The sequence below is a fragment of the Scophthalmus maximus genome, chromosome 13 (genome assembly GCF_022379125.1).
Source record: "Scophthalmus maximus strain ysfricsl-2021 chromosome 13, ASM2237912v1, whole genome shotgun sequence".
Taxonomy (NCBI): Eukaryota; Metazoa; Chordata; class Actinopteri; order Pleuronectiformes; family Scophthalmidae; genus Scophthalmus; species Scophthalmus maximus.
This window is the reverse complement of record NC_061527.1, coordinates 1,949,977-1,962,223: the sequence shown is the minus strand read 5'-3', so window position 1 is coordinate 1,962,223 and position 12,247 is coordinate 1,949,977. Positions and strand designations below refer to the sequence as shown.

Here is a 12,247-nt window from a genome sequence, read left to right as displayed (position 1 = left end):
CCCATAAAAGCCCTGTGTAAAGTAAAGTTATTAAAAGTATCCTGGATCCGCCATTTTTTCCTGATCTGCATTAAGATGTCTTTCTTGTCCCAGGTCACATCCTTCCAACAAGTTTCATGGAAATCTATTTTTACATAATCCTGCTGACAAACAAACAAATCAAAAAAAACAGACATACAGTAACCTTCATGTCAGAGGTAATAACTGGCATCGATATAACTTTCCAGGGTTGGAAAATTCAGTCTCATAGTGTAAGAAACGTCTGCGCAGAGTTCCGATGTTTGATCCGCCTCCAAACTCTCGACACATCCTGATTTATATTTGCTGTGATCTGTTCATCTGTGCTTTTTGCACAGTAGCTATAATCAGTCGGCCAACATGGCATTATTTCCCCCATTGTTCCTGTCAGACTTGTAATCAATCACATGACCACAAAATGCTGGTTGTCAAAGACCATTCAAACCAAGGTCGTCTGAAACATTTGAGCAGACGACATGTGTCGTCCTTCCGATGAGGATGGTGTTAATGTGCTTCCATTGCAATACATGATGAATACGTCTGGAGCGGGATATGTCTTCCACGGGGTCATCAAGGTTACCCATAACTGCTTTCACACATGCACTGTAACCCTAAACTTATCGCAAGAGTCTCTGTATGTGTGTGTGAACGCAAATGTCCCAATCGTCTTGACGCCGCCAGTTCGCCGGCACAAACGTCCACGTGCAATGTCCGATTGAGCCCACGTGTGAACAGAGCTGGTCCGAGTGGGCGCGTTGGTGACGTCGCTGCCCCGCTGGCTGCACGCTCGGCCCGAGGCGCCGCTCCTCTTCGCCAAAGCCAAACGGAATATTTTCAGTAGGTGAGAACACGTCTCACGTGGACAATCTGCAGGTTCGTGTGCTGCACGTGTGAAAGTCCAGACCTTATCCTCCGAACATTGTCCAGAGTCTATGTGTGCAAACTACTATTGTGATATACAGTGATATTTACCGCGACGACTGATCAAAAGACAGACATTTTTTCACTTGTTTCAATACACACAACATCACTTTCCTGATTAGTTTTCACCATTTACAGTTTCTACGCTGCAAAAAAGGAAAAGCTAAAATAGAAGAAATAACTTTGAGGAGAAAAGTACTTCCTGTCCATGCAGCAAGATTTACTTGGAATAAGACACATTGGTGGTCAATTAAAGAATAAACCATGAATTCAAAGATAGAACAAGTAAATAACTTTTAAAACAAGTTGATTTATCTCATGTTTCCAAATCTTAGATTTTAAAATCTTGGCCAGCACAGAACGATTTCCAGTGAATCGTCATGATCACCACTCACAGTGTATACAGGATCTATATCTACTTATCCTTCACAGGTCGTTATAAGTTTGCACATCGGCTCCTGTTGCCAATTCATCCTGATCCAGAAGTTAAAATCTGCTAATTTGTAGAGACGCACAAAACTACAAGATGTTGGAGGGAATACTTCCGGGATCCCAGTTGTAAATGTGTTGGACTCTCCTCAGCACAAATACTGTACAGTGTACTGATGCACACACACATAGGTATAATACACACACACACACTATGTGGCATGCAGCCCGTCCATGCAGTGAATCTAACCGAGCAGAACTGCAGGTTTCACATTCCGGGAGCGTCTCCGGTGCCTCGAACTCCTCTGTCTGCAGCCGCCGCATTTTACCCTGTAACATTTACAACGGAAACAAAAACATGGCCTTGGGACTTCAAGGCAGTATATGCAAGGCACACGGGAGTGTGTCTGTCTGTGTGTGTGTGTGTGTGTGTGTGTGTGTGTGTGTGTGTGTGTGTGTGTGTGTAATTAAAGGGGAAAGACAGAGTAAGAGTTATCTGTTGTTTCTAAAAGTTAGTGCAGACTCATCAGAGCGAGGCACGCACCAAAACTAGGCCAAGGGAATGAGAGGAGATACCAAACATGGATTAAGAAAACAAAGGGGAGGAAAAATGAGTGACAGAAGAAGTTTTTTGCGAGAACGAGCCGGCAGGCGATGGCAACAGTATACATATTGTTCTGTTATTAGTCTCCTGAGCTTCAAGCACCAGGTCAGAATTATACCGGATAAGCTTTTAAAATAGAATAATTAACTTCGGACTTCCAACAAAAGAAAACACTCATGAGTCATGAGCTGTGTGTCCTTGTAAGGTTCAACCCGGACTGTTTTGAAGTGTGTTGAGGTTTATCAGCTTGTGTTTTAGCTGCTGGATGGAAAAAAAACAAACTTTCTGCATCTGAGTCACATCGCAACTTAAGAAAAGAAAGAAAAGGCCTCGTCTCGTAAGACGTGATACGTTCCAAAGAGGAAGGATGTGGGCTGGTGCTCGGTGACGAGCAGATATTTACTGTAGGGTCACTGGACAATAATGATTATAACTTTAGAGAAGGAATTGAACATATTAGTTATCTAGGGTTTACTGTACATGGAGACTTCTGTTACTGTGAGATAAACAACTCAAAGAAGAACCAAGAGCATTCGATAGTTTCAGAAACAAAACAGGCAGAGGTGACGTAGCCCTCTAGAGGCCACAGTGATAATGACAGAAGAAGGAGGAGGAATGATCTCTGTTCATACTCACAAACCCGGAAACACACATCACTAAACCCTTCAGGTAAACGGTTCATGTGAGCGCCGGCGTCAAAAGTAAGTAGGTCGTCTCGTCAGTCGGTTGCTTGGTTACTGCAACATACCACGAACGGTGAAAAAGTTAAGAGCGTCGGCGAGGTGGAACTGTCGCCGACAGGAAGTGTTGGCGACGCTTTACCGGTCGTCGATTCGTGTGACTGAACCAATCGGGAAGAGTCAGACACGACGCTGGAGTTGTCAAACAAAAAAAAAAGCGAAACAGCAGCGTCTCCACGAGTCTCCGTTTCAGGTGCTCAACATATCTGGATGCCAGGCGTAACCGTAGCAACAGTGATGCGTTTGAAAACTAAAAGGGATTTGTTATTGACAGTTATTGTCCACTCTTTTCTCTCTTTCCTTTTTATTCAACTACTTCCTGTTTCCCCATAGTCCCTTTTTCTACTTCCCATATTCCCTCTCTTCCACTTCTTTTGCCTTTCTTTCTCCCTCTTTCCTTTCTTCTTCCTCACTTTCACCTCCCTGTTCTCCTTCCCAATCGTCCCTTGTTTTAGTCTGATTTCTTTTTTTCTCTTCATCTTCCCAACCTGTTCAATTCTTTCTTCCATCTTCTCTTCTGTTTTTTTTTCACTTTACAAAGCATCTAATATGTAAAGATACAGGTCTTTCCCTCAGTCTCTCTTTTACTTCTCCCTCTCCCTGTTTAAGCGTTAGTGTGTGTGTGTGTGTGTGTGTGCGTGCGCGCGTCGGGCCCGTCGCCACTCCGCCACTGCCTCCGTCCTCCGTGGTCCCGCTGGGCAGAGCAGCTGAATAAGCTCATTGTCGGCCTGTGGAGCGGGTGCAGGTGCACCTCTTCTTCTTCACCTCTGACCCCCGGCCCTCGACCCCACAAAGCCCTTTGTGAACTCTATTTACTGGCGACTCCAGTGAAACCGCAGTCCATTACCGACATCTCCCCTCGGCCTTTCTCTCCCCCGTTCTTCTCCTCCTCTCAAGAAACCAATTAGCGACAATACAAGTAGGTTAGACTCTCCATACAGAGTGGGCATTGTTGAACACAATACCAGGAAGCATTGTGAGCTAACAATTAGTGGCAGTGAGTGTCACTGACATTGTTGGGAGTTGCACAAGGCCGGGTTTGTTCCCAAAGAAGGAGTTGGACAGGGGTGGAGGGTGGCGGTGGGGGGGTTCCCAGGTGCTGAATTAGCCCAAACTCGGCCCATGTGTCCCGGTCACAGAGGACGCTTATCGGTGGCCGGGCTCTCAGGATACAGGAATGTGTTCCCCGGGAGGGCGTGTTGCTTTCTCTGGGTGTAGATGTTTATGTTGGAGGTAACCCTACCTGGATGGGATTGTGTGCTCATGCATGCGTTCCTGTGTTCGTCTGTCGAGCGAGTGAACGGGCCTGAAGTGCGTGAACGTGCATCGGGTTACCGCTGTTTTTTCTGTTTTTGTCCCTCGCACTTTGTTTCTTTTGTCGACCGGTGAGCTGGGTGCAGATATACACCGGGAGCGCTCAGAGAGAGAGAGAGGGGTAGAGAGGTTGGCTCGGGGCTGGGTCTTCCTCCGACCTTCTGGTCTCGGAGGTCGGGACCCCGGGTCATTAGCTCATGCTAATGCTAAGAGCAAGGCCAGTCGCCGCGTGAAAGGGGGGCTGTCGCTGCAAAGAGGCTTCTCCCGGCTGGTGACTCCGTGTTAGAAGGTCACGACCAGAAGGTCAAGGGTTCAGCCATCATTGTTATCCTGCTCCCCCCCTAACACACACCCTCAAACACACCCCCGCTGCAGCATGACATCATAGCACACACACACACACAGTCAGAAAGTCTGGAGGAGGAGGAGGGTCCGGGGCCGCTGACAGCCGACACTGGCTCGGCCTGAACACTCGCCTCTGTTTTCACTAATGAGAAAAGTAAGACGGCCGTGAGATTCCGTCGGCCCCGTCTGACACAATTAGCCGTTCCAGGTGAAAAGTAGAAGGTCCGCTCCTCGTTAAGAGGTCAGGACGAGACGAGCGCCCGATCCCCGCAGAGCCTCGTCGACGAGACTCTGTGAGACAAATTAGCCGTTTTCAGGAACACATCTGGTAATTATCACAGTACAAACCTCAGTGAACTCGGCACCGCGGCGGAGCGGCTGACAGCAGAATAAGGACACACTCACGCCTGCAACTTTGTTGTCTTTGATCTGGATCCTGCCCGGAGGCCCGTCTCACAAGGCCGGATTATTAAGTTAGCTGGATAAATGACCTGAGCCAAACCCCGAGGAGCTTTTTTCTTTTTCCACTTCAGAAGACTTAGAATCTGAGGGGGTTTCTGGACATTATCCTGATAATTGACTCATCCTAAACTTAGTGATGCTAAATTTGGGATACAAGCCTGATTTCAAATTGCCTCTCCACCACGTGGACCGAGCAGTAACTCAATCACTAGGTTATTTTGGGAATGTTTGAATGGTTCCCCCCCTCCGCCTCCTCTCACACTGTTATGCTGGACTACTTTTACGTTTGAAGGAGAAAAGGTAAATGAAATAACAAATCACGCTGCACTTAACTCCCCTCTCATGTTTCTATCTTCTCTCACGGTCACATTCCATACGACCCTAAACGAACGGACAGTCGGACCTGCCGGCTCAGCTGATGCCCACAGGAACGAGTCTCGCATGCCGGTCAGGGAATTTATGATAAACTGGTGAGATTGAATTTTCCTGTGAACATCCCGTGTTGCCGCATGTTACAGGCCCCGTGAAGAACAAGTAGGGTGAGAACATTTTCCTTTTTTCAGTCAAATATAGTTTCTGGGATCTAAAATCCAGCGTGCAGATACTCTCCTACTTCCTTTTTTATATACCATCAAAATACCACAACAACAAAAAAGCATATTAAAGGACAACAGAGGTTATAATCTGGTAAATCCATCAATAATTAACAACCGAGTCATTAAACGTAACTGAACGTAACAGCTCGTGCAAACAGAGTTGCCTTTGAAAAGTGATACAAAAGAAAGCGTTCTGACAGAAACGTTCTGAAAGAAACGTTCTGAAAGAAACGTTCTGAAAGAAAGCTATGTGTCGTCCAAAAACAGAATTCACAGACTATACGTTTGAGTTTTCATATCTATTTTGGAGCAACAGTTCCACCTTGTCGTTGGGTCAAAAAATAAATCCCTGCTCTTCCTTTTCACCATTGTTGTAGTATTTGCTGTAACTAAGCAACCGAGTGTAGAGGAGACAATCTGCTTCCTGTTTCCACCACATGACCAGTGTACGGGAATGATCATGTGACGTGTGTTTTCAGGTGTGTAATGCTGCCTTCACGTGGTAACGGAATTATGGTAAATACGAGTTTCCGACTTGGAAGTTGCACATGAACGCCCCCTCAGGTCTTAATAAGGAGTGGGAAACTCAGATCATTTTGATACCCGAGTTCCCGAGTTGGGGCGACCACAACCTTTCAACATGGCGGAGAAGAGGACAGATTCAGTAATGGATGTTATGTCACTCTTTATTTTTAACATTGCAGCAAGTATTAGCTGTCGCTTGTGCACATCATTTTAATCTGTGATCTATGTTCACTTAACTTCATATAGACGATGCTTTTCTTCATTCTATCCGTAACAAATGGACGGATAGTCTGCTAGTGTGGTGCAAAGTTATTACATCAGCATTTTTTTAAAAATCCGTCAGCAAAGCACTTGAACGCAACATTCTCGTAAGTCCGACTTCACAAGCGGGAAGTAGGAACTTCCGACACATGAAGGCAGCATTAATGCAGAGAGGAAATGACCTTCTGATACAGAGTGAAAACGCTCATCTGGACAGAGATCATTTTGGTTTTAACCAGGCGTTTTAAAACTAGAACTTATTAGTGTGGATGTAAACACAACAACATCAATAAGATGATTCCTTTTTTAAACTTTGCCGTGTTTTAGCAGCGGGGTGAGTGGCAGCGCTCCGTGCTCCTGCAGATCCCACGTTGTAGAAGCTGTGAAACTCTGGGAGACGACGCAAAAAAAACAACATTTTCTGCCTCTCGTCTTATCGTCTTTGGACTTTGTGGGATCGCGGCACCAGTGCGGAGGGAGGACCAAACAAACGTTGCACCAGATGCTCATTTTCATTCTTCTGCGAGTCGCTCCGAACGCAGCGCCGGGCAGAGCACGATTCCTCGACATGAGCGGCACCCACATAATAACGGGTCGTGGCTGCGGAGCGAGACAGGCAGACCGTCAAAAGCATCTGGGTCCGGGCCAATGCCTGTCGTTCTCCCCCCGTTACCGCAGACAACCCCTGGTTAACTTTGAGGGGTGTGACAGCAGGGATGTGGGGCAGCGAGCACCGATACTGGAGACTCTCCACACTGGTGCCCATTGTGCAGCCATCCCAAACGACCCTGTTTCTATTTCTGTCTGAACCTTCTCACCGTATCTGCCGCTCGCACCCTCTTCATCCCTCCACTCACTTTATTTGTTTCTTGCGCTTTTCTCTTTCTTTCTCCAATTAGTGCATTGATTACATGTGATGACTTTGGCTCCCCCGTTTAAATTCTCTTGCTTTTTCATTCCTGGAAGTTCCACAGAGGGAAATCTGGGTCACGGCATCCCAAAAAGCTCACAGGGTAGAAATGCTGAATGGGAACACCAATGGGGAAAAACAGAAGAAGAGAAAGAGCAAGAGAGGAGGAGGGGGGGAGGAAAGAGAGACGGGACGGGCAACGCAGGAGACACACGTACACTCGCTGCTTTGTTCCCACATTCTGTCAAGTTTTTAAAAGTGCTCACAAGAAGCCAAATAAAGGACAGGAAATGGAAGAGAGGAGGAGAAAGAATGAGGCTGAAACTGAATATGGAAAAAAAAAAAGAACACAGTTGAAATGTGAACCAGAGATTAATGAAACACTGTGTGGAGAGAGAGGGAGAGAAAGAAAGAAACAGCACAATGAGACACAAAAACACCACGACGCAAACACACACACACACACACATATATATATATATGTATATATGTATATATATATATATATATATATATATGTATATATGTATATATATATATATAAAAAAATCTTATTTGGACTTATTTCTATCATGGAAAAATTTAAATTGCGACACGTCGACACTAGTAATATGATAAAACAAACGTTCAGACAGGTTGTCCCAAGAGTTTATCCAGGGGCCTGCACTACGACGCGATGTTCAACGTTATCGTTATCTGGCGAAAACTAAACCTAGCATCGCTCCGTAGCGTCAGGAATTTGGGGATAGTTCGGACTTTCAGACCAAGTAGAGGAAGTTGAGGCAGCGAGTTACCATAGAAGAAGACGAACCACGGAAAAGAACCTTAGGAATGAGCCGCGGTCGCACCTGGGGAGGAGGAGGAGACGAAACATTTCATTGCAGGTTGATCTGAAGAAACGATAAAAAGGGAACTTGAAAATACGAAATCTAGAACTCATTTTCTGAGAGGATGAGAGAGCAGAAAAGTCTTCCCACCAAACTGACTACTGGCGTCTACAAACCAATCAGAGTCAAGTACAGGGAAACGCTGCCCACGTAGGTGATGACGACAAGACAAAGGTTTGTCACGTACAGTTCTTCAGTGCGTCTCGCAACTCGGCAACGTGAAACCAGAACTAACCGAATCAAATGTTAACAAATGTCCCAAAAACACGAGCGTTAGTTCGGACGCTCAAGTGTAAAAAACGCCCTTAGTTTCAATTTTTGGTCCACACAAAACCCCCCCCAACATCTGGATCTTTGGCTGCTAAATGCTCCGACGTCTTCACCAGCTGGTCACTAACTGTGTCTGACAGCTGTTTGTTGCCGGGCAGGAAGCGATTTATCAGAGCTTTGGTCCCTGAGAACAGCATCCTGCTGCCGGGGGAACGGCGCTCGTGTCGGAGCTGAGACGAAAACCAAACCAAGAGAAAAAAGTTATTCAAATTCAGTGGGTAGCTGCAGCATTCACACACACACACAAACACACACCACGACAAGTCATTTGATCCACTGCTGATATAAAATATTGATTGGTGCACCTTTAATGACACAAAATGAATGTTAAGATGTGCGTCGGCCCCTGAACGCGTCAGTGCTCACGCAGCCGGACGCACACTGAATCAGCAGAAGTGAGTCGTGGCATTTAATTAGTGATGCAATGCCATGAGAGCCAACACACACACACACACACACACACACATAATCCCTCCCTCATTAGGTGTATTGTGGGGATGCTGATGTAATGCAAGTTAATCTGTTGGCCTCTGGTTGGCTCGGTGGCCCAGCGGGAGCCCTTTGTGCGGGACATTACCCTGGCCCCGCCCCCTGGAGACAGGTTCATTAAGACTGACGCTGATACCCAAGTACCCAGGCCTTTTGTGTGCGTGTGTGTGTGTGTGTGTGTGTGTGTGTGTGTGTGTGTGCGTGTTTCAGTCAGTCATACCAGAGACAATACAATGAAGAGGCTGGCCATAAAGGCACTGCTTTCTCAGCATGTGCCTGAGAGCACGTAGGCCAGAAACTTTTGATTGGCGTGCAAAGCGTGTGTGTGCATGTGTGTGTGTGTGTGTGTCTGTGAACTTTGTTTAAGTGTGCCTAGACCAATATTTCTGTGGTGCGTTCATGTTTCGCTGTTTTTGGACGTGTCGAACGGTCTGGCTCATAAATCTAAAGCAAATTGTCTCTGTGATGTTGTGTAACACTGATTTCCTGCCCATACAAGTGTGTGTGTGTGTGTGTGTGTGTGTGTGTGTGTGTGTGTGTGTGTATCTTTGTGTGAAGGGGTTTGACCCTGAATGCTCCAGTACAAGTAGAGATATAGAAGCTACACTGATGAAACTAGTTTCTATTGTGTCAATATTCTCACACAACTATATCAAAGAAATGTTCATCTTCTGTTTCAACAAGAAAGATTAAAAAAATGGTTTAAAGTAAAGTCATAAATGAAAAAAGGTCTTTACCTCCATACATTGTGTCAAAGTTTGCGGGGGAAAAAAATTATTATAAGGTTATATACTGTACCTTCTTTTCATCAGTTTGTTCAAACTGTTCCTGAAACCCAAGATTCCTCAGGCTGCGGCGTTTCATGGAATACTCCCTCAAAATGCTGACTTTGGAATCTTCTCTAGAACTTAAGACAAAGGTCAGGGGGTGTGTGTGTGTGTGTGTGTGTGTGTGTGTGTGTGTGTGGTGGGGTTAACATGAAAAGAGAAACAGTGACAGTAAAAGCGAAGTCTCTCTGATCACCTCCGCCAATGAGTTTTCATCCCTTTTTGGTGCAGATCCAGGTTTTCTTTATCATTTTCTTAAACAACAAGAACTCATTTTAATCGATAGATGGATGGAAGGATCGATAGATAGATATGAGATTTGGTACAGATCCAATACCTGTACAGTAACAAATAGGACTAGAAACCTGTAACTATCACCAACGTGTATCTGAGATAATGTGGCTTCACTAGAAATCAATAATTAATGTGCATCTTCAATAGTTTAATTAGTGTTTTTCATGTTGTGAGTAAAGTTCTTAGTGTAGTTTGGTTTTGTCTTTTTAATGAACCGTCCTATCATTCTTCCACATTGGAGATCAGGATTTTCATGATCTGCATCGTTTTGTCGGCTCTGCTATGAGGGAAGGTTGGGCCTTGGCGGAGGGACACGCTCTACCAAACGATTGAAATGATCATCGTGTTTGGTTTGTAAAATATCGATGTGCAACTTTTAACAAGCGCTGAAACAACGGTTGTGTGGTAAAAAAAAGTACAATACTAAAAGTATTATTATACTATACTAAAGTAGTATAAAAAGAAAATAGGCTACTTATGGTATACTTTGTGCACCTTAAGTGACACTATCAGCAAAATCTCCACCACTATATATATATGTTCATATATATTGCATCATATTGTCCTGTGCTAATTACAAACTAACGAGATTTGGTCCAATAACAAAGCGTCTAACAGCAAATTAAAGATAAAATCTGTGAGTTTGTCCGCGGGGTCGCAGCCGTGTCCCTTCTGCCCACCAGATTAAAAATAGGAGAGGGTTTATTTGTGGGTCGGTGTGGTTTTAGTGCGTGAGACTGTGTGTGTGTGTGTGTGTGTGTGTGTGTGTGTGTGTGTGTGTGCAGCAGCAGCAGCAGCAGCAGTGCACTTAGCATGGGTTTTAAATAGCCAACTCAAATAAAGTGAGAGGAGGCCGGGGATCAGAGGCTGAGAGAGACTCTGTGAGGGAGGCATTCCCGAACGGAAGCCGGGCCTTTGGGTTTCCAAACACCATTCGGACTGAGCAATGTCAGGAATGTGATGTCGTCCAGCGGCGGCGGCGGCAGGGGCTGTGAAAACCCCCCGCCGGGGCCACCAGGTGCTGGTGCTGCCGCCGCCTGACAGGAAGTGCAAGCGAGAGGTCCGACTATAGCGGACAAAATGGCGGCAGGTGACTCAGCAAAGAGTGAAAAGACGAGAAGCTTCTCAGGCCTTTTTTCTTCTTCTTTTTCTTTTTCCTGAGGACGAGTAGAAAGAGTTCCTATCAAGCCTGAAAACGTGCGAGAGTCTGAAAAGGGGAAGACGACTCCCCCTGTGAAACTGCTCCTCTTTTACACACTGTGTTAAATTTCTATTCTCTCTCGTCCCTTTTACCTTTTGACGGCTCTTCTTTGTGTGCGGGCTGTGGGAAAGTTTTCCGTAATGGTGAGGTCATCCACAACCGACTAGTCCCCCCCCCCCGGACTCCATCCAACATCCCCCTCACACACAGCATCACCCCTCACCCTCCACGCTGCCCCCCCCCCCCTCTCTCTCTCTCTCTCCAGGCAGGACAGTGATGGGTGATGTGTCCCCTCGTCCCCTCGTCTCCACAGAGACCAGGAACCTGAGCGGAGCCTCGTTCCCTGGGCCTCAGACGGAGCATCAGGCCTCGGAGGCTCCTGGAGGCCTGTCGGGGCTTTACATCACCTTCCTTCCTCTCGCTCTCTTTTATTCTTCCACCACTCACACGAGCTTCGGTCACACTGTGACATCGCCAAGTTTGTCTCAGACGCTGGTTCTTCACGTTCATCTGAAGCTTCTTTTTCTTTTGCCATAAAATCATTATAAAAGCAACGAGGCGGATTAAAAGAAAAAAATTATAATCCACCCAGAACCTTAATATTTGTCAAGTAATCTAAAAGTTCTGTAGATTATTAGAGTTGGTGCAAAACTCTTCCACACTCTGACTGTGTGCAGTGTGAAGGTTTGTGGCTGGTCACTGCCATCTATTGTAAAAACAGCAAACTGCACCTTTGATTTTTTTAGGGGTTCAATTCAATTAAAATAAGGAAGAAAGAAAAAATCTAAACTACCGAACGCATTTTCTAGAATTTAGGGGAAGGACGGGACATCCAGACAAATGGGGCAGGAATGTTTTATCACTTTCTTTAAACACTGTTATTGCGGCTTGATTGAATTTGAGTGTAACCCACTTGTTCCTCAATTAACACTAATGTAAACTTAAGGGTAATGCTGTTTATCTTTTAATTTTGATACTTTCACTGTCTTGGGTTCCCTACATTCCCTCCAATGAACTGTGACTCCACTGTTGTCAGGACGATTTAATAAATCTCTTGACAAATCATAACCTATAGTCATTTAGGCAGCCAAAGG

The 12,247-nt window shown here is 45.5% G+C and overlaps 1 protein-coding gene across 3 annotated transcripts in view; it reads right to left on the bottom strand.

Moving 5' to 3' along the window:
- LOC118317720 (insulin-like growth factor-binding protein 3) overlaps nt 1–12,247 on the bottom strand; it is a 52,762-nt gene that overhangs the window by 39,358 nt on the left and 1,157 nt on the right. The gene's annotated exons all lie outside the window — the stretch shown is intronic.